The following is a 21,236-nucleotide window of genomic DNA, read 5'->3' on the forward strand; positions in this document are numbered from 1 at the left end:
TGTCTACCACTTCGACGTCTACTATACTGTAGGGTCTACAATCTCATTTTTTCGCTAAACCTTCTGAATGAATTTATTTATTTATTTATATATTTTTTACTGTCCCCTATGAATTTAATTACTATTACTACCTATTAATGTATTTCCGCTTCCTAATTAAGAACCGAATGTAACTTCTCTACTGCCACTTTTATTCTCCATGAACCTGATGCATTGTACTTGTGTTTCATGTCATAATCACATGGCCACACTTTTATCTATTTGTATATAAATTAACATCATAATAATATTTTAAGCATCCATTTAACCCTCCATTTTTTATTATTATAATATATGTACTTTATACTATTTTTAATACTATGTACGTCTTGAACCGTTGTTCTTATGCAATTTTATGTTAAATATTCTTTCAGAATATATTATTGGACCTGATGAAGGGAACGGTTCGTTCCCGAAAAGCGTAGTCCATCCTGTATTTGTCTTTGAAAAATAAATAAGAATTTGAATTTACCAAGCAGCGCAATTCAAGACCTTATTGTTTTTTCATCTCTTCCATGCATTTCCATTTGTAAGCTGTTGTTGTGAAGCCACAAGATGCGGTCAAAATAGTTCTCAATGGAAATGAAAGAGACCATCATTAGGCTGTGCGAAAGAAGACCTTAAAAAAATCATGTAGACCTAGTCCACAAAGAAGACAGAGGTAAATAATTTTTATGGTGAAGAAAAACCCTTTCGAACATTCTTCCAAATTAAGAACACTCTCCAGTAAGAAAGTGTATCAGTAAATAAAATGACAGCCTACACTGTGCCAAAAAAAGCCATCAAAATTGGTAAGCACATTTCAGGCATAAAATTCTTTTGATAAATGAAACTAAGATAAACCTGTACCAGAATTATCGGAATGAAGAAGTAAGTATGGAGAAGGCTTGGCAAGGCTCTGACGGGTGCGTGATGTTAACCTCACATCGTTGTTATAGAAACAGAGGCTGGCAGTAACAGGAGGCACCGAGATGCTCTAGGGCAGTGGTGGCGAGCCCTTTCTGTGGGCACCCAGCACAGAATTTATCAGATAGGACTCAAGGCTTCCTCCTGCAGTCCAAGACAGCTCAGGAGGCACCATGCTCAGTGCTATTTTATATTGACACCTACTTGGCTGCCAGGACTACAGGAGGAGCGATAAGGTGCGGACATAGATAGATTACTGTTGGAGCTCCTGCTTAGGGTTTCTTGATTCTTCCTATTCAGGGGACCCTGGAGATGAGGTACAATCCAAATGTCTCCTGTTTCCTCAGGACGCCAATATGATTAAAACAATCAATAGGTTACTGCAATTGTCATGTTGGCACTTTGCGACATAAAAGTGGGTTTTGGTTGTTGTTTGGGCACTCTGTATCTAAAAGGTCCGCCATCAGTGCTCTAGGGGTAAGGACAAAAGTAAGTTTAAGTTATTATTACACCACTTGGGGCACCAATGTAATCCTTTTATATCTGGCCTGTGTAAAAATATGTCTGGCAAGGTTGAGGTTGTATAGGGAGAAAGTTCACAAACCGAGCACTCTCAATACACAGCAGGTGTCATCTGTGGTATACAGCTGACACGTGTCGATAATTGCCACAGTAGGCACTGACATCAGTTACGGTAATCTTTGAGGTTCTGTGGTCAGGTCAGAAAGCAGCACCTAACATCTCTGCACATGGGCTCCACCATCTTTGATGGCCAATTTTAAGCGACGTCATTGGAGGGCAATGACTGAGGACATTGATTGAGACAAACTAAGTTTTTTCTGTGCCACCTTGCATGGTCTCTCCATTAGTTATGTTTCTGAGAGCGGGTTTGACCTTGCCTGGGTGATTTTATCTTCAGTAGGCAAGGCCTTAGCCTTATTTTTCGCAGGTTGTGATGCATTTTTCAGTGACAGACACCATTTTATTTAAATTAATGCCTGAGAAAGGAGCTACTTTAAATGTAGCCCTTTGGTTGAAGGTGTAATACAATTTCACTTTAAGGTTAATACAATTTCAATTTGCTGCTCACTGTGCAGTATAAACAATATGTTGTGTTGACTCAAATTACCTTACCCTCAATACCCAAAAGTCTTTTTCTGCTGCAGTTCTGCAAACCAGTGCATAATTTTAGTTTTCGCTTCCTCTGCATAACTTCTTTATCTCCAGTAAGTTTATTAGCCTTAGTAATCATTTATATTTATACTTTGTATAGAATTTTAACAAGGCATTTTAGAATTATAAAAATTACCATTGGTATAATTCTACCCTCAAATATTGCCTATTGAAGAATCTATCTGAAATATTGAGCCAGGTCGTTATCTTTAGAATAATTGAATGTGGCCAATGTATTCCTATTCAAATATACAATTTAAAAATAAAAGAATGAAAATGAAAAGTTAAATATGAACATATGTACAGCAATCAGCATGAGAATGACTAAATTTAACTTGTTTTTTTAATAATTTTACTCAAAGTGTAAATACATTTAAGCTGAACTTCAACTTGAGCTGTAGTTTCCTCAATAATGAATTCTAGAATAAATAAATAATACCCAATAGATGAAACCCAAATGTGCATTTAGGCAGACTTAGCAGATCACTGAAATTGTAAAATCTAGAGGTTTTTGAAGGCATTTTTCTAATAATAAAAATATCTAATTTGCTGCAGCTCTGCTGAGTACTTCCTTCCGAGGCCCTACACAAAGGCTGCTATGATGAAGTGTGAACAAGTCGGTGAAATGAGGAATCCATTCCTGTGGGTTGTTTAAAGCTTTCCAGAATTATTTTGTAAAGAATTTCATAACATCACTTTTTCTTTTACGAATATATAATGATTTGGGTAAGAAAGAAAGAATCCAGAATTTAATATCAGCCCCTAAAATTGCAGCTCTTTTATTGCTTTCAAGATATTTTATGAAGTGTGAGGACACTATGACCTGGGACTATGTTTAAGCAACATAATTTTACACTTAATACAAAGTTAAGTACTATTCTTTAGTTACAACATTAGATAATTCCATAATCTTTACCACCCTCTTGGTTTGTCAAAATTTATTACAGGGATTTCCAACAAATCTTGGTGACCAAGTTCAAGTTTGTGATTTAAAAAGTGAGACACAAAGTGTAATCTGCTTGACATTTTGAATATAGTGCATGAGCATCAATGTTTTCAACAGTTGAGAAACAGAAAACAGCAATGTTGAAAAGTAAAACATTTTCTGAACGAATATATAGCACATTTTTAGGCAAAAAGTTGCAATTAAACAGTGTGTAATAAACTAACAGGAACACAGTCCCAAGACACAATAGCAAAACCTAGCCAAAATGCACGGGCAAAGTCCAAAACAGAAACAGTAATACAGGCAGTCCCCTACTTAAGAACACTCGACTTACATAAGACCCCTAGTTACAAATGGACCTCTGGATATTGGTAATTTATTGTTCTTTAGTCCTAGGCTACAATAAACAGCTGTAACAGTTATCACTGGTGTCTACAATGAAGCTTTATTGTTAATATTGATTTTTATGACAACCCAACATTTTTAAAATCCAATTGCCACAGAGACCAAAAAAGTTCTGGCTGAGGTTACAATGATAAAATATACAGTTCCGACTTACATACAAATTCAACTTAAGAACAAACCTACAGACCCTATCTTGTATGTAACCCGGGGACTGCCTGTAATTAATCTGTAGATAACTGAACTATCCCTTCCCACCTGCACTATATTCCCAAATTTATAGTTTCAGGTAAGAGAAAGAGTGAGAAAAACCATTTACTAGTATTTGGGTGTAGGAAAAGGTAGTCAATGTGGCTATTGCTTAGCTCTACAATGAAATTACTAAGACTAGAGCCTTCATCAGGTGTAAACTGTGGTGTAAACTGTGGTGTAAACTGTAAAAATATAATGGGGATCCAGTGCCTGTCATGAAATTGTCCATATTTCTGTGTATCACTATTACTTTGTTATCTTGCCTTTTGGAATTAAGGGCAACTCCAGATGAAATATTGGGCTAACAATATCCTGAACTTGTATCTATGATCAACACGGATCTGTATGCTAAATAGCTAGCACTTAATGAATTTCTCTATTATACTACACTTGAATCTGTCTTGTGTTGTCTTTTCTCTATTGTTTATCTTCAATGTGTGAAGCACTGTCCATCCCAGCATTACATACAGTGGCGTAACAAGACCCCAGTGGGCCCCAGTGGAAACTTAGAAACGCCCCCCCCTCCCCCATATACCTAAACCCTCGCTGCCGGCCCCATACCGTATGTTATTCTTCAGAATACACAGATATCATATATACTTTGCACAGACATCAGCACACATACATTACATATGCATAACACACTTATATAAACACTGCACCATATAAACTCTACACATACTATATACATGCTACATATATAAATACACACACCCAGGGGCGGACTGGGAATTTAAAGTGGGCGGGGTCAAAACGAGTAGGCGTGACCATGTAATGTGGGTGGAGTTACTAAACTCCACATAGATTGTCCAAATCATACTGCCAGGAATAAGCTTCTTTTTTAAAAGAACACAACTTAATACTGCCCCTATGTACATTAATATAACTACTATAACACTGCCCCCTATGTACAAGAATATAACTACTATAATACTGCCCCCTGTGTACAGGAATATAACTACTATAATACTGCCCCCTATGTACAGGAATATAACTACTATAATACTGCCCCCATGTACAAGAATATAACTACAGGCAGTCCTCGGGTTACATACAAGAAAGGGTCTGTAGGTTTGTTCTTAAGTTAAATTTGTATGTAAGTCGGAATTGTATACTTTATTATTGTAACCCCCAGCCAAATCTTTTTTGGTCTCTGTGACAATTGGATTTTAAAAAAGTTGGATTGTCATTAGAACCAGGATTAACAATAAAGCTTCATTATAGACACATGTGAGAACTGTTATAGCTGTTTATTGTAGTCTAAGGCTAAAGTACAGTAAATTACCAACATCCAGAGTTCCGTTTGTAACTAGAGGACGTATGTAAGTCAGGTGTTCTTAAGTAGGGGACCGCCTGTACTATAATACTGCCCCCTATGTACAAGAATATAACTACTACAATAGTGCCCCTATGTACAAGAATAAAACTACTGTAATACTGCCCCCTATGTACAGGAATATAACTACTATAATACTGTCTCCTGTGTACAAGAATATAACTACTATAATACTGCCCCCCGGTGTACAAGAATGTAACTACTATAATACTGCCTCTATGTACAAGAATATAACTACTATAATAATGCCCCCTATGTACAAGAATATAATTACTATAATAATGCCCCCTATGTACAGGAATATAACTACTATAATACTGCCCCCTATGTACAGGAATATAACTACTATAATACTGCCCCCTATGTACAAGAATATAACTACTATAATACTGCCCTCTTGCTGGGAGGTTGTGTTTCAGCTGAGCTCCTGAGGTCCTCATGCCTGGAGCTAGCCCAGGGTGGGGCCAACTTCTCCAAGCAAGGCCCAGGCTCCAAGCCCTTCTCTGGGAGGAAACTCTCAGATACCAAAACCCGAGGATGCAAATCCTAAAGTGAAGACCGGAGTTTGTGAGAGTAGGGTGAATGATGTGGAAAAGCAAGAAGCAGCAGTAAGTAACTGTATGAGGAAACCAGCCACCAGTGTTAAAGAGAAGTAAGAACCAGTGAATGAGAGCAGAGCGCTGGGTCAGGCATTAGGGAAAGTTGTGCAGGAGCAGAGGCAGTCTCTATTACAGACAGGAGGACATCTCTAGAGAGGCAGACCATCCTGGAGAAGCCTGTCCTGATCCGGACTCAGAGGAAACAGTCTGGGAGTGGAGGTAACAAGATTATAAAATGTGTGGAGTCTGAGGTGAGACCAGCAGGGAGACTTCAAGCTGCCACCAGCGTTGTCACTGGAAGGAAAGCGGGACCCAGTCCCAATTATAGACCCCCAGTAGTAACAGCCACAGCGTGCCAGAGCCCACCAGCCAGTCATTACCCTCAGCAGGTAACCAACCTGCAGCCTCTCCCAGTCCAGTGGCTGAGAGTGCACCCGAGCTCCGCCTGGCTGACCAGATCCCAGCGCTGGTTTAAAGACTGGAGAGACTAAAGAAACAAAAGCTGCTGCTGCAGAAAAACATTGACTGCGCTTACAAGCTGAAGGCAGTGAACCCTGAGAGACACGAGCTCCTGGACAAGAAACTGGCCACACTGGGCAAGCAGCTCGCAGACAACATCACCCAAACTGAGGCAGTTCTGGAGCAGATGGGACCCCTGGCTGATAGTAATGTTTCTTGTACTGCTGAGATTTCTGTATGTGATATCGCTGAGATTTCTTTGTCTGATCCCAGTGTCTGCATTGGTGATTCCTCTGTGTGTAGTAATTTTCCAGGGGTAGGAGCTTCACCATCTGTCTGGGATGTTGCCTTGGAGCAGTCAAAGCAGTGTATGGAGGCTGGGGACATGGAGGCTGATGGTGGGGAGGAGGTAGCGCAGGCCAGTGCTCAGGACTTACTCCCTTTAGTTCCTGATGTTGGTCTAGACCCCACTACTGCAGGTGCTCAACAGCCCCCACAGCGCCCTCAGTCACAGCGTGGTACTGGTCCTGACCAGGCCTCCTCTGGTAATGCCGGGAGCCTTGGTGCACCATCCTCTATGTCTGGCTCAAATTACACCAGTCAGGTTTTTAAGAGGAGGAACGTGGTCAGGTTTACATAGGGGCCAAGGAAGACCTACCTGACCGGAGGTTTGTAGTAAGATCGCTGCTGTGTGACCAGATGGGTTTCTCGCCAAGTGACATCCTGGCAGTTATAAATCTCCCAGACCGCCAGGGATATGATATTAGCTTTAAGTTAATGTGCAACCTAGACCAGTTTTGGGCAAATTTCTCCAGGGTCAGAGATGCTGAGGGGTGGAATAAAGTCAGCTTCATCCCCATCTCTAAGCCGGATACTGTTTCTGCTTCCATTATCTTCTGGAATAAAGCTAGGCCCCTGCAAAATATTGCGCTCTGGCTCAGGAGACATTGTGACCTAATGTCAGAGCTCACTAACACCAGGGATGACGATGGGATCTGGAGAGGAGGGTGGAAGGTCCTGGTGAGGTTATGCCAGTACTAGAGATGAGCGAACATACTCGTCCGAGCTTGATGCTCGATCGAGCATTAGCGTACTCGTAACTGCTCGTTGCTTGGACGAGTATTTCGCCCGCTCGAGAAAATGGCAGCTCCCGCCGTTTTGCTTTTTGGCGGCCAGAAACAGAGCCAATCACAAGCCAGGAGACTCTGCACTCCACCCAGCATGACGTGGTACCCTTACACGTAGATAGCAGTGGTTGGCTGGCCAGATCAGGTGACCCTGGGATAGACTAGCCGCTGCCCGCGCTGCTCGGATCATTCTCTGTCTGGATGCCGCTAGGGAGAGAGCTGCTGCTGCTCAGGGAAAGCGTTAGGGTGTTCTATTAGCTTACTGTTAGGCAGGAGTGATTCTAAAAGAACCCAACAGCCCTTCTTAGGGCTACAATAACGTTATAATTTTTTTTTTTTTTTATTTGCAGCTAGTACCATATTGTGAGGAATTAGCAGGGGGACTTGCTACCGTTGTGTTTAGCTCTTAGTGACACACATATCCACCTCAAACACCAAAGTGGGAAAATTTATTAGGGGTTTGAGTAGAATTAGGCACAGTCTGCCAGTTTCTTTTTATTTTACGTTTATTGTTTTAATAACTCAGCGTCATCTCATCTGGCATAGTAGTGTGCTGTAATACTTGGCTAGAAAATAGCCATAGGAGAATACAAACGGCTTAATTACGCCTACAGTAGCGTTATATATATTTGATTTCTGGTTGATCTGCTGGTGGCTGTACTTGCTGCAGTGCATCTACTATCAAATTGGGAGCAATTTGGAGTCAGACTTGCGACCACTGTGTTTTAGTGACACACATATCCATCGCAAAGACCGAAGTGGGAAAATTTATTAGGGCCCGGGGTTGTATTTCAATTAGGCACAGTCTGCCATTTCCTTTTTTATTTTACGTTTATTTTTTTCATAACTCAGCGTCATCTCATCTGGCATAGTAGTGTGCTGTAATACTTGGCTAGAAAATAGCCATAGGAGAATACAAACGGCTTAATTACGCCTACAGTAGCGTTATATATATTTGATTTCTGGTTGATCTGCTGGTGGCTGTACTTGCTACAGTGCATCTACTATCAAATTGGGAGCAATTTGGAGTCAGACTTGCGACCACTGTGTTTTAGTGACGCACATATCCATCGCAAAGACCGAAGTGGGAAAATTTATTAGGGCCCGGGGTTGTATTTCAATTAGGCACAGTCTGCCATTTCCTTTTTTATTTTACGCTTATTTTTTTCATAACTCAGCGTCATCTCATCTGGCATAGTAGTGTGCTGTAATACTTGGCTAGAAAATAGCCATAGGAGAATACAAACGGCTTAATTACGCCTACAGTAGCGTTATATATATTTGATTTCTGGTTGATCTGCTGGTGGCTGTACTTGCTGCAGTGCATCTACTATCAAATTGGGAGCAATTTGGAGTCAGACTTGCGACCACTGTGTTTTAGTGACGCACATATCCATCGCAAAGACCGAAGTGGGAAAATTTATTAGGGCCCGGGGTTGTATTTCAATTAGGCACAGTCTGCCATTTCCTTTTTTATTTTACGTTTATTTTTTTCATAACTCAGCGTCATCTCATCTGGCATAGTAGTGTGCTGTAATACTTGGCTAGAAAATAGCCATAGGAGAATACAAACGGCTTAATTACGCCTACAGTAGCGTTATATATATTTGATTTCTGGTTGATCTGCTGGTGGCTGTACTTGCTGCAGTGCATCTACTATCAAATTGGGAGCAATTTGGAGTCAGACTTGCGACCACTGTGTTTTAGTGACGCACATATCCATCGCAAAGACCGAAGTGGGAAAATTTATTAGGGCCCGGGGTTGTATTTCAATTAGGCACAGTCTGCCATTTCCTTTTTTATTTTACGCTTATTTTTTTCATAACTCAGCGTCATCTCATCTGGCATAGTAGTGTGCTGTAATACTTGGCTAGAAAATAGCCATAGGAGAATACAAACGGCTTAATTACGCCTACAGTAGCGTTATATATATTTGATTTCTGGTTGATCTGCTGGTGGCTGTACTTGCTGCAGTGCATCTACTATCAAATTGGGAGCAATTTGGAGTCAGACTTGCGACCACTGTGTTTTAGTGACGCACATATCCATCGCAAAGACCGAAGTGGGAAAATTTATTAGGGCCCGGGGTTGTATTTCAATTAGGCACAGTCTGCCATTTCCTTTTTTATTTTACGTTTATTTTTTTCATAACTCAGCGTCATCTCATCTGGCATAGTAGTGTGCTGTAATACTTGGCTAGAAAATAGCCATAGGAGAATACAAACGGCTTAATTACGCCTACAGTAGCGTTATATATATTTGATTTCTGGTTGATCTGCTGGTGGCTGTACTTGCTGCAGTGCATCTACTATCAAATTGGGAGCAATTTGGAGTCAGACTTGCGACCACTGTGTTTTAGTGACGCACATATCCATCGCAAAGACCGAAGTGGGAAAATTTATTAGGGCCCGGGGTTGTATTTCAATTAGGCACAGTCTGCCATTTCCTTTTTTATTTTACGTTTATTTTTTTCATAACTCAGCGTCATCTCATCTGGCATAGTAGTGTGCTGTAATACTTGGCTAGAAAATAGCCATAGCAATAGGATAGCATCGTTTGGTTTTAAAAACTAAAAAACACAAAAAAAAAAAAAAAAAAAAGTTAAAAAAAAATTCAAGTTATAACTCTCATTTTCAAAATGTTTAACCCGAGGGCTAGGGGTAGAGGACGAGGGCGGGGACGTGGGCGTCCAACTACTGCAGGGGTCAGAGGCCGTGGTCCTGGGCGGGGTGAGACACCACCTGCTTATGAGGGAGCAGGGGAACGCCGCAGAGCTACACTCCCTAGGTTCATGTCTGAAGTTACTGGGAATCGTGGTAGAGCACTGTTGAGGCCAGAACAGTGCGAACAGGTGATGTCGTGGATTGCCGACAATGCTTCGAGCAATTTGTCCACCAGTCAGTCTTCCACGCAGTCCACCCATGTCACCGAAATCGGCACTCCTCCAGCTCCTGCACCTCAGCCTCCTCCCCCCCAGTCTGCCCCCTCCCAGCAAAATTTGCCATTTGAACCGGCATACTCTGAGGAACTGTTTTCTGGACCCTTCCCACAGTCACAAACCACTTGTCCGGTTGCTGATGAGCAATTTTCCGATGCCCAGGTTTTCCACTAGTCGCAGTCTGTGGGTGATGATGACCTTGTTGACGTAGTGGAAGAAGTGTGTAAAGAGGTGTCCGACGATGAGGAGACACGGTTGTCAGACAGTGGGGAAGTTGTTGTCAGGGCAGGAAGTCCGAGGGGGGAGCAGACTGAGGGATCGGAGGATGATGAGGTGACAGACCCAAGCTGGGTTGAGAGGCCGGGTGAACACAGTGCTTCTGAGACGGAGGAGAGTCCTCGACCAGAACAGGTTGGAAGAGGCAGTGGTGGGGCCAGACGGAGAGGCAGGGCCAGAGCTGGTGCATCAGCGCCAAATGTGTCAACTAGTGAAGCTCCCGTGGCAAGGGCTCCTGCGGCGAGGGCTAGATTTTCAGAAGTCTGGAGGTTCTTTAAGGAAACACCGGATGACCGACGGACTGTGGTGTGCCACATTTGCCAAACCAGGATCAGCAGGGGTTCCACCACTACTAGCTTAACTACCACCAGTATGCGCAGGCATATGAATGCTAAACACCCCACTCAGTGGCAACAAGCCCGTTCACCTCCGGCCGTGCACACCACTGCTCCTTCCCCTGTGTCAGCTGATAGTCAGCCCCCTGCCCAGGACCCTGCCACAAAAACCCCATCGTCACCTCCACGATCCTCCACAGCATCCACCAGCGTTCAGCTCTCCATACCCCAGACGCTGGAGCGGAAACGCAAATATAGTGCAACCCACCCGCACGCCCAAGCCCTTAATGTGCACATCTCCAGATTGCTAAGCCTGGAGATGCTGCCCTATAGGCTAGTAGAGACCGAGGCCTTTCGCAGCCTCATGGCGGCGGCCGCCCCTCGGTATTCGGTCCCCAGCCGCCACTACTTTTCCCGATGTGCCGTCCCAGCCCTGCACCAGCACGTGTCAGACAACATAATCCGTGCCCTGACCAACGCCGTTTCTGACAAGGTCCACCTGACCACGGACACGTGGACGAGTGCTGCCGGGCAGGGCCACTATATATCTCTGACGGCACATTGGGTTAACTTGGTGGAGGCTGGGACCGAGTGTGACCCTGCGGCTGGTCATATACTGCCGACGCCGAGGATTGCGGGGCCTACCTCGGTCCAGGTGTTTGAGGCCTACTATGCCTCCTCCTCCTCCCACCCCTCCTCCACCTCCTCCTCCGAACGACCATCAGTGGGCATGGCGCCATCAGTCGGTAGCTCTAGGCACAGCAGCAGTGCCGTCGCTAAGCGACAGCAGGCGGTGCTCAAACTGCTGAGCCTAGGCGATAAAAGGCACACCGCCCAAGAACTATTACAGGGCATCACGGCGCAGACTGATCTGTGGCTGGCACCGCTGAACCTGAAGCCAGGCATGGTTGTGTGTGACAACGGCCGTAACCTGGTGGCGGCTCTGCAACTCGGCAGACTGACACATGTGCCATGCCTGGCCCATGTGTTAAATCTGATAGTTCAGCGTTTCCTCAAGACATACCCCAATCTGTCTGATTTGCTCACGAAGGTGCGCCGCATCTGTGCGCATTTCAGGAAGTCCAGCACAGATGCTGCCACTCTCAGGGCAGCGCAGCGCCGCCTCCAACTGCCCGCTCACCGACTGTTGTGCGACGTGCCCACGAGGTGGAATTCAACACTGACCATGTTATCCAGAGTTTACCAGCAGCGCCGAGCGATTGTAGACTGCCAGATGTCAACTTCCACCAGAACTGGTAGTCAGGTCAGTCAGCTTCCTCAAGTCTACAATGAGGAGTGGACGTGGATGTCTGATATCTGTCAGGTGCTGAGTAACTTTGAGGAGTCAACACAGATGGTCAGTGGCGATGCCGCCATCATCAGCCTCACCATCCCGCTGCTTGGCCTGTTGAAAAACTCTCTGGTCAGCATGAAGTCGGAAGCTTTGCGCTCCTCACAAGAGACGGGGGAAGAAGATTCCCTTGTTGATAGCCAAAGCACCCTTAGGTCTGTTTCTCAGCGCATATCGGAGGAGGTGGAGGAGGATGAGGAGGAAGAGGAGGAGAATGTTGGCAAGACACAAGAGGGGACCATTGTTGAGTCCTTCACTGTTGAGCGTGTATGGGCAGAAGAAGAGGAATTGGAGGAGTTGGAGGAGGAGGAAATGGACAGTCAGGCCAGTGAGGGGAGCGAATTCTTACGCGTTGGTACTCTGGCGCATATGGCAGATTTCATGCTAGGCTGCCTCTCCCGTGACCCTCGCGTTCAAAGAATTTATTCCAGCACCGATTACTGGGTGTTCACTCTCCTGGACCCACGGTACAAGCAAAATCTTTCCACTCTCATCCCTGGAGAGGAAAGGAGTGTGAGAATGCATGAATACCAGCAGGCCCTGGTGCACAAGCTGAAACAGTATTTCCCTTCTGACAGCGCTAGCGGCAGAGTGCGTAGTTCTGCGGGACAAGTAGCGAGGGAGAGTAGGCGAGCAGGCAGCTTGTCCAGCACTGGCAAGGGTACGCTTTACAAGGCTTTTGCCAGCTTTATGTCACCCCAGCAAGACACTGTCACCTGTCCCCAGTCTCGGCAGAGTAGGGCTGATCTTTACAGAAAGATGGTGAGGGAGTACGTAGCTGACCATACCATCGTCCTAAATGATCACACAGCTCCCTACAACTACTGGGTTTCAAAGCTGGACATGTGGCACGAACTGGCGCTCTACGCCTTGGAGGTTCTTGCCTGCCCTGCCGCTAGCGTCTTGTCAGAGCGGGTTTTCAGTGCAGCTGGTGGCATCATCACCGATAAGCGTACACGCCTGTCGACTGACAGCGCTGACAGGCTGACGCTTATCAAGATGAATAAAGCATGGATTTCTCCTAATTTCAAATCTCCACCAGGTGAAGGAAGCTCAACCTGAATAATTTATCCACTCCTCCTTCTCCTCATTTTCCTCCTTCTCCTCCTCTTTCTACAGTAAAGCAGAGGAAACTGGCTGTTTTTTGACCGGGCCCACTGGCTCTAGGTATAGTACTTTATGCATTTAATTTTTCTGGAGGGCCACCGACACGGTCCTCTGTTTTAAACAATTTTTGGGAGTGCCACATACAGGCACTCAATCTATTCAATTTTTCTGGAGGGCCACCTTTCCGGTCCTCTGTTTTAAACAATTTTTTGGGACTGCCACATACAGGCACTCAATCTATTCCATTTTTCTGGAGGGCCACCTACCTGCTCCTCTGGTTTGAAAACTTTTTTGGACTGCCACATACAGGCACTCAATCTATTCCATTTTTCTGGAGGGCCACCTACCTGCTCCTCTGGTTTAAAAACTTTTTTGGACTGCCACATACAGGCACTCAATCTATTCCATTTTACTGGAGGGCCACCTACCTGCTCCTCTGGTTTGAAAACTTTTTTGGACTGCCACATACAGGCACTCAATCTATTCCATTTTTCTGGAGGGCCACCTACCTGCTCCTCTGGTTTAAAAACTTTTTTGGACTGCCACATACAGGCACTCAATCTATTCCATTTTTCTGGAGGGCCACCTACCTGCTCCTCTGGTTTGAAAACTTTTTTGGACTGCCACATACAGGCACTCAATCTATTCCATTTTTCTGGAGGGCCACCTACCTGCTCCTCTGGTTTAAAAACTTTTTTGGACTGCCACATACAGGCACTCAATCTATTCCATTTTTCTGGAGGGCCACCTACCTGCTCCTCTGGTTTGAAAAATTTTTTGGACTGCCACATACAGGCACTCAATCTATTCCATTTTTCTGGAGGGCCACCTACCTGCTCCTCTGGTTTAAAAACTTTTTTGGACTGCCACATACAGGCACTCAATCTATTCCATTTTTCTGGAGGGCCACCTACCTGCTCCTCTGGTTTGAAAAATTTTTTGGACTGCCACATACAGGCACTATCCAAATTGAATTGTCTCCATAGCAGCCTCCACACGTTGTCTCCATTGCTACCTCCAAAAGTCGTCCATATAGTTGCCTCCATACATCGTCCCTTTATCAAACGAGGTTTGTCAGGCCGAAATTTGGGTTGTTTTCATGGATTCCACATCAAAGTTGTTAACTTTGTCGCCACCCTGCTGTGTTATCCACAAAATACACTGGCAAACTTTTACCATTTACGGATATTATTTCAGCGCTTCTTGCGCATCTGTTTACATTCCCCTCACCCGCCATATCCTAAACTTATAAGAACGCTACTACACTTGATCTTATACAAAAGGTTCTTAGAAGTGCTGTTTGGGGAGTAGCCTAGAGACAGGGGCTTGGATTGGTGAAAGCTCGCCTGGCAGCGGAGCGCCAGCTCCATGCCAAGAACCAACTAACATAGTTTTAACTGCAGCACCTTTAATCTACTACTAGTTCACTGCCTCCATACATGCCCGCCTTATCAAACGTGCTGTGTCAGGCAGAATTTTGTGTTGTTTTCATGGCTTCCACAACAAACTTGTTAACTTTGTCGCCACCCTGCTGTGTAATCCACAAAATATACTGGCAAACTTTTACCATTTACGGATATTATTTCAGCGCTTCTTGCGCATCTGTTTACATTCCCCTCACCCGCCATATCCCAAACTTATAAGAACACTACTACACTTTACTTGGTGCAGGCTGGGACCGAGTCTGACCCTGGGGCTGGTCATATACTGCCGACGCAGAGGATTGCGGGGCCTACCTCGGTCCAGGTCTCAAAGGCCTACTATACCTCCAAATCCTCCCACCCCTCCTCCACCTCCTCCTCCTCCGAATTACCATCCGTGGGCATGGCGCCATCAGTCGGTAGCTCTAGGCACAGCAGCAATGCCGTCGCTAAGCGACAGCAGGCGGTGCTCAAACTGCTGAGCCTAGGTGATAAAAGGCACACCGCCCAAGAGCTATTGCAGGGCATTCCACATCAAACTTGTTAACTTTGTCGCCACCCTGCTGTGTAAGCCACAAAATATACTGGAAAACTTTTTTCATTTACGGATATTATTTCAGCGCTTCTTGCACAGATGTTTACATTCCCCTCACCCGCCATATCCCAAACTTATAAGAATGCTACTACACTTGATCTTATCCGAAAGGTTCTTAGAAGTGCTGTTTGGGGAGTAGCCTAGAGACAGGGGCTTGGATTGGCGAAAGCTCGCCTGGCAGCGGAGCGCCAGCTCCATGCCAAGAACCAACTAACATAGTTTTAACTGCAGCACCTTTAATCTACTACTAGTTCACTGCCTCCATACATCGTCCCCTTATCAAACGAGCTGTGTCAGGCAGAATTTTGGATTGTTTTCATGGCTTCCATGTTAACTTTGTCGCCACCCTGCTGTGTAATCCACAAAATATACTGGCAAACTTTTATCATGTACCAATATTATTTGAGCGCTTCTTGCTCACCTCCTTTGGTTCCTCTCTGCTACCCATTGGTTTGAAGCCTGAGTCCATTTAGGGTATGTCGCCATGCCACTCTCTAGCCTTCCGCTGCTGCCGCTGCCTCTGCATGCCGTCCCCTATAGTGTCAGGGTCAATTATTGGATGTTTTAGATGCTATCTAGCTTCATTCTGTCACTCTGTCATGGCCATGCTGTTGCCCATAATTTTGGCATAATGGTGCATTTAAGCAGCCTCAGAGGCATCCATGCATGCTGCCCCTGCTGTTTCCTGTCCATTTCCGTGGTGTTTCCATCCTTTTCTGAGGTTCCCAGGTGTTTGGCCAAGCTTCCCTGTGCAGAGCCTTGGTCCCCTTGAAAAATGCTCGAGTCTCCCATTGACTTCAATGGGGCTCGTTACTCGAAACGAGCACTCGAGCATCGGGAAAAGTTCGTCTCGAATAACGAGTACCCGAGCATTTTAGTGCTCGCTCATCTCTAGCCAGTACCATAACATAACCCAACATCTGCCCAATTCCTTCTTTATAGGCATCGGCCATGTGAGTGCAGAATGTCAGAATATCAGGTGCAACTTGTGTGGAGAGGTGGGGCATGCCCACAGGGATTGTCCTAGTGCCTGGCGTAATATCTGCAAGACCTTCCCTGATGAAGATGTACTGGCAGGGGCAAATGACCTGGGGGAGGAGGAGGCTTTGTTGTTTCTAGGCAACAGCACACCAATATCTATTTATTTATTTAGAACATGATTAGCTATTAACTATTACTTCAAAATTAGATATTTTTATGTTTTTATGCATTTGTTTTATAAAATTGTCTGACTATGGCCTCACAATATGAATTTTTTTATACATTTGTCTAACTATGCCCAAATCTAACTACAATATATATGTATGTATTTAATTTTATTTATATTTGTATATATATTTATTCATATATTTATATATTCCTTGTTTATATATATCCTTGAATTATTTATATATATATTTATTATATGCATTTGTATTTACAATTTTTTTGCATTTGACACTTGCATAACCTTTAACCCATTGGGTTCTCCCATTGGGAATTCTATGTGCACAACTGGCCATTCTTTGGACACCTCTCTGTTTATACATTCTTCTTATTCTTTTATATATGCACATATGTTTTTTAGTCTCAATTCAGATTTCGAATCGCGTTGTGTTGTTGAGTAACCAATAAAAAGTTTCGTATGAAGACCACTCCCAACTCCCGTATTGACAACCACTTCTCTACCAATATATATATTCACCGGCCATTTTATTAGCTACACCATGCTAGTAACGGGTTGGACCCCCTTTTGCCTTCAGAACTGCCTCAATTCTTCATGGCATAGATTCAATAAGGTGCTGGAAGCATTCCTCAGAGATTTTGGTCCATATTGACATGATGGCATCACACAGTTGCCGCAGATTTGTCGGCTGCACATCCATGATGCGGATCTCCCGTTCCACCACATCCCAAAGATGCTCTATTGGATTGAGATCTGGTGACTGTGGAGGCCATTTGAGTACAGTGAACTCATTGTCATGTTCAAGAAACCAGTCTGAGATGATTCCAGCTTCATGACATGGCGTATTATCCTGCTGAAAGGATGTTGGGTACATTGTGGTCATAAAGGGATGGACATGGTCAGCAACAATACTCAGGTAGGCTGTGGTGTTGCAACGATGATCAATTGGTACCAAGGGGCCCAAAGAGTGCCAAGAAAATATTCCCCACACCATGACACCACCAACACCAGCCTGAACCGTTGATACAAGGCAGGATGGATCCATGCTTTCATGTTGTTGACGCCAAATTCTGACCCTACCATCCCAATGTCGTAGCAGAAATTGAGACTCATCAGACCAGGCAACGTTTTTCCAGTCTTCTACTGTCCAATTTTGATGAGCTTGTGCAAATTGTAGCCTCAGTTTCCTGTTCTTAGCTGAAAGGAGTGACACCCGGTGTGGTCTTCTGCTGTTGTAGCCCATCTGCCTCAAAGTTCGACGTACTGTGTGTTCAGAGATGCTCTTCTGCCTACCTTGGTTGTAACGGGTGGCGATTTGAGTCACTGTTGCCTTTCTATCAGCTCGAACCAGTCTGCCCATTCTCCTCTGACCTCTGGCATCAACAAGGCATTTCTGCCCACAGAACTGCCGCTCACTGGAAGTTTTTCTTTTTCGGACCATTCTCTGTAAACCCTAGAGATAGTTGTGCGTGAAAATCCCAGTAGATCAGCAGTTTCTGAAATACTCAGACCAGCCCTTCTGGCACCAACAACCATGCCACGTTCAAAGGCACTCAAATCACCTTTCTTCCCCATACTGATGCTTGGTTTGAACTGCAGGAGATTGTCTTGACCATGTCTACATGCCTAAATGCACTGAGTTGCCGCCATGTGATTGGCTGATTAGAAATTAAGTGTTAACGAGCAGTTGGACAGGTGTACCTAATAAAGTGGCCGGTGAGTGTATAATTTCCACGCATATTTTTTATTCCACATATATATATGTATGTATATATATATATATATATATATATATATATATATACACACACTCATACAGCATGTACCCATATATTCAGCATATATATATACACATTTAGCAAATACACAGCGTATATACACACATACAACATAAACACAGCATATACACACACTCACCATACAGCATTAACATGTATACAGAGATGCATACAAACAAACATAGGGCTGGAGAGGCGGGCCGGATGCCCGCGGTGGGCGGGCCGGAGAGGTGTGCCATGGATGTGAGAGGTGGGCCAGCCAGCCGCAGACGGAGTGGTTGTGGCGGTCCCAAACTAAGAGGCGCAAATAAAGTGGACCTTATTGAGGCAGCTGGTGTGGTGCCGGTGACGGCGCTCCAGCTGGCATCAGTGCCTCCGTAAGTGCTGGGGAGTGCCTGTACCTATCTGAGGCTGAGGCAGACGCAGGCCCTGCGACCGCGATCGCTATGCACCTGATTACATACCTTATAAGATGTTGCTGTTAGTCACGTGAAAGTTAATGGAAATTCTCTAAATCGGAATTTAATCAGAGAGATTTGGCAATAACATGTTGAATATTGGAATCACGTGCAGGGCCGATTCTAGCCTTTTTGCTGCCTGAGGCGAAAGTTGAAAATGCTGCCCCCCCCCCCTGAAATAACCTCAGTTTACGTTCCCACGCAGCCCCATAGCAGATTTATACAGAACTGTAAAAGCACCCTCATTTATATACATTTACATAGTTCATAGTATAGTACATAGTTATATTGCAAGTTCTACACATTGTACACATTAATACACTCTCACACAAATGTATAAACTCATACACACACATTTATGTAGTCATAGATATATTTATACACTCATATATACATTATATACAAACTCAAAGTATATACACACAAAATATGTACACATACATTTATACACACGTACAACATATACACATCATATACACACATTCTGTATAGTACATATACATTATAAACACATATAGCATATACACATAATATACTTGGACATATTTATATATATATAACACTTTACAGTATATACACACATACAGTATAAACACAATATATACACAGATACTGCATATACATACTGTATATAGACATCACACATACAGTATATACATACCATACATCATATACACACACAGTTTATATACAGCATTCACACACACACATACAGCACATGCACACATACACAGCACATGCACACATACACAGCACATGCACACATACACAGCACATGCACACAAAACACACACACACACACACACACAAAACACACACACACACAAAACACACAAACAACAACACACACACATACAGCACATACACCATAAACACATACATATATAGACACATTATATACATACATCAGTTCCTCCTATTGTGTCCCCAAGATGGCTGTGGGCTTGGGCTGCTGCGTGTTAGCATCGTGGAGATTCGATGGTGCCGGTACCCTAAGCAGGAGGAGCGGCAGCTGTGAGAGTCCGGGGCTGACTTACACAGACCACCATCAACATCCACGGCCAGGAGCAGCTGCTGTGCTACCTGGTGCATCATCTGGGCTTCCTCCGCTGCTCCCTGAGAGTCTGGAGGAGATCGTTATATGATGCTGCCGGTGGCATCGCGGAGACCCGAGACTGCACGCAGCCGCTGCCATTTCCTCTGCTACCCCCGTACGATCTGTGCCGGGACGCAGGTGGTGTGACATCATCACACGCCGCCTGGGTCCTCCAGTGCTACGGAGCAGCGCAGGCAAACAGGCCTGCGCCACTCTGTATATTAATCGCGTCTGTGTTCTTAAAGAAACAGACGCGTTTAATTTCATGATGGGTGATTCGGGCGGCAATGGGCGCCCGAATCACCTTCATTTTATTCACCCAAGATGCCGTTCTCATCAGGGGTCGGATATTTGCCGCCTGAGGCGAGATTTTCATCTCGCCTCATGGCAGGTGCGGCCCTGATCACGTGTATAATAATATCTTACATATTTCCTCACATGTAAATAATTTTTGTTCATTCATAGGTTGTACTTCTTTGCTATTAAAAAAACCCATAGGGTTCCATACAAATCCCCTATGTATAAGACAAGTGATTTGCCTTAGGTTCAAGGCACACAGAATGGTTTTGTAGAAGAGTGTCCATTGAGGAAACACACTGGGGCACATTTACTGAGGGTCCGAACGCCGCATTTTCGTAGGGTTTCACAATTTTTTTATCCGTTTTGTGTTGAATTGCCCCAGGCTTTTAGCGCACGCGATCGGATTGTGGCGCATTTGCACCAGCTTTCATGCGACACAAATCGGGGGTGTGGCCGTCTGACAACCCGACTGATTCGGACAAACCGTGGAATTTAAAAAGCAAATTGTGTCGCAAGATCGGCACTCACATGCACCGGGAAGAAGAAGGTGAACTCCTGCGGACATCAGCGGGGAAGAAACACATGCAGGAAATTGGTGTGTCATATAATGGTAGGGCCAAGATATGATAATTCATCTGCATCCAATGAATCATGTGAATTTGGAAAAAAGAGAGAGGGATGCATGTAAGTAAATGTGCCCCCATATTTCCTCTACTAATCATAGTAAAATCCCATGCACTACTGAATTCTGTTTACCAACATGTGTTTAATTCATACAAATAAAAATATAAATATAAAGTCTCATTATACCAAGTATGGATACCTTTTGTATGCAATACAAGGCAATCTATAGTATCACAATAGGTTATGTGGCAGCTTAATCACCAAACCAGACCAGTATGTAAATATAATGTATAGCATATAGATCGTCATTCACTGCTGTTGTAGGTAATGGATACGTTCCAGTTCATAAAAAAAGACTTTAGCAACTGAATTGTCCTGCCCGTTCTACACTTGCAATGAACTCGCATCACACTCGCTACGTGTGTTGCCGGGATCTCCCAGCCTGAACGCTGCAAACCGGGACTGAACTGACATGCTGAGTTCAGTCCTGTCCTACATACCCCTGACCTAACTGTGTGTATTAGAGCATAACTTTCTTCTATATAATTCGGTT

Source organism: Engystomops pustulosus, chromosome 10 (assembly GCF_040894005.1).
Source record: "Engystomops pustulosus chromosome 10, aEngPut4.maternal, whole genome shotgun sequence".
NCBI lineage: Eukaryota > Metazoa > Chordata > Amphibia > Anura > Leptodactylidae > Engystomops > Engystomops pustulosus.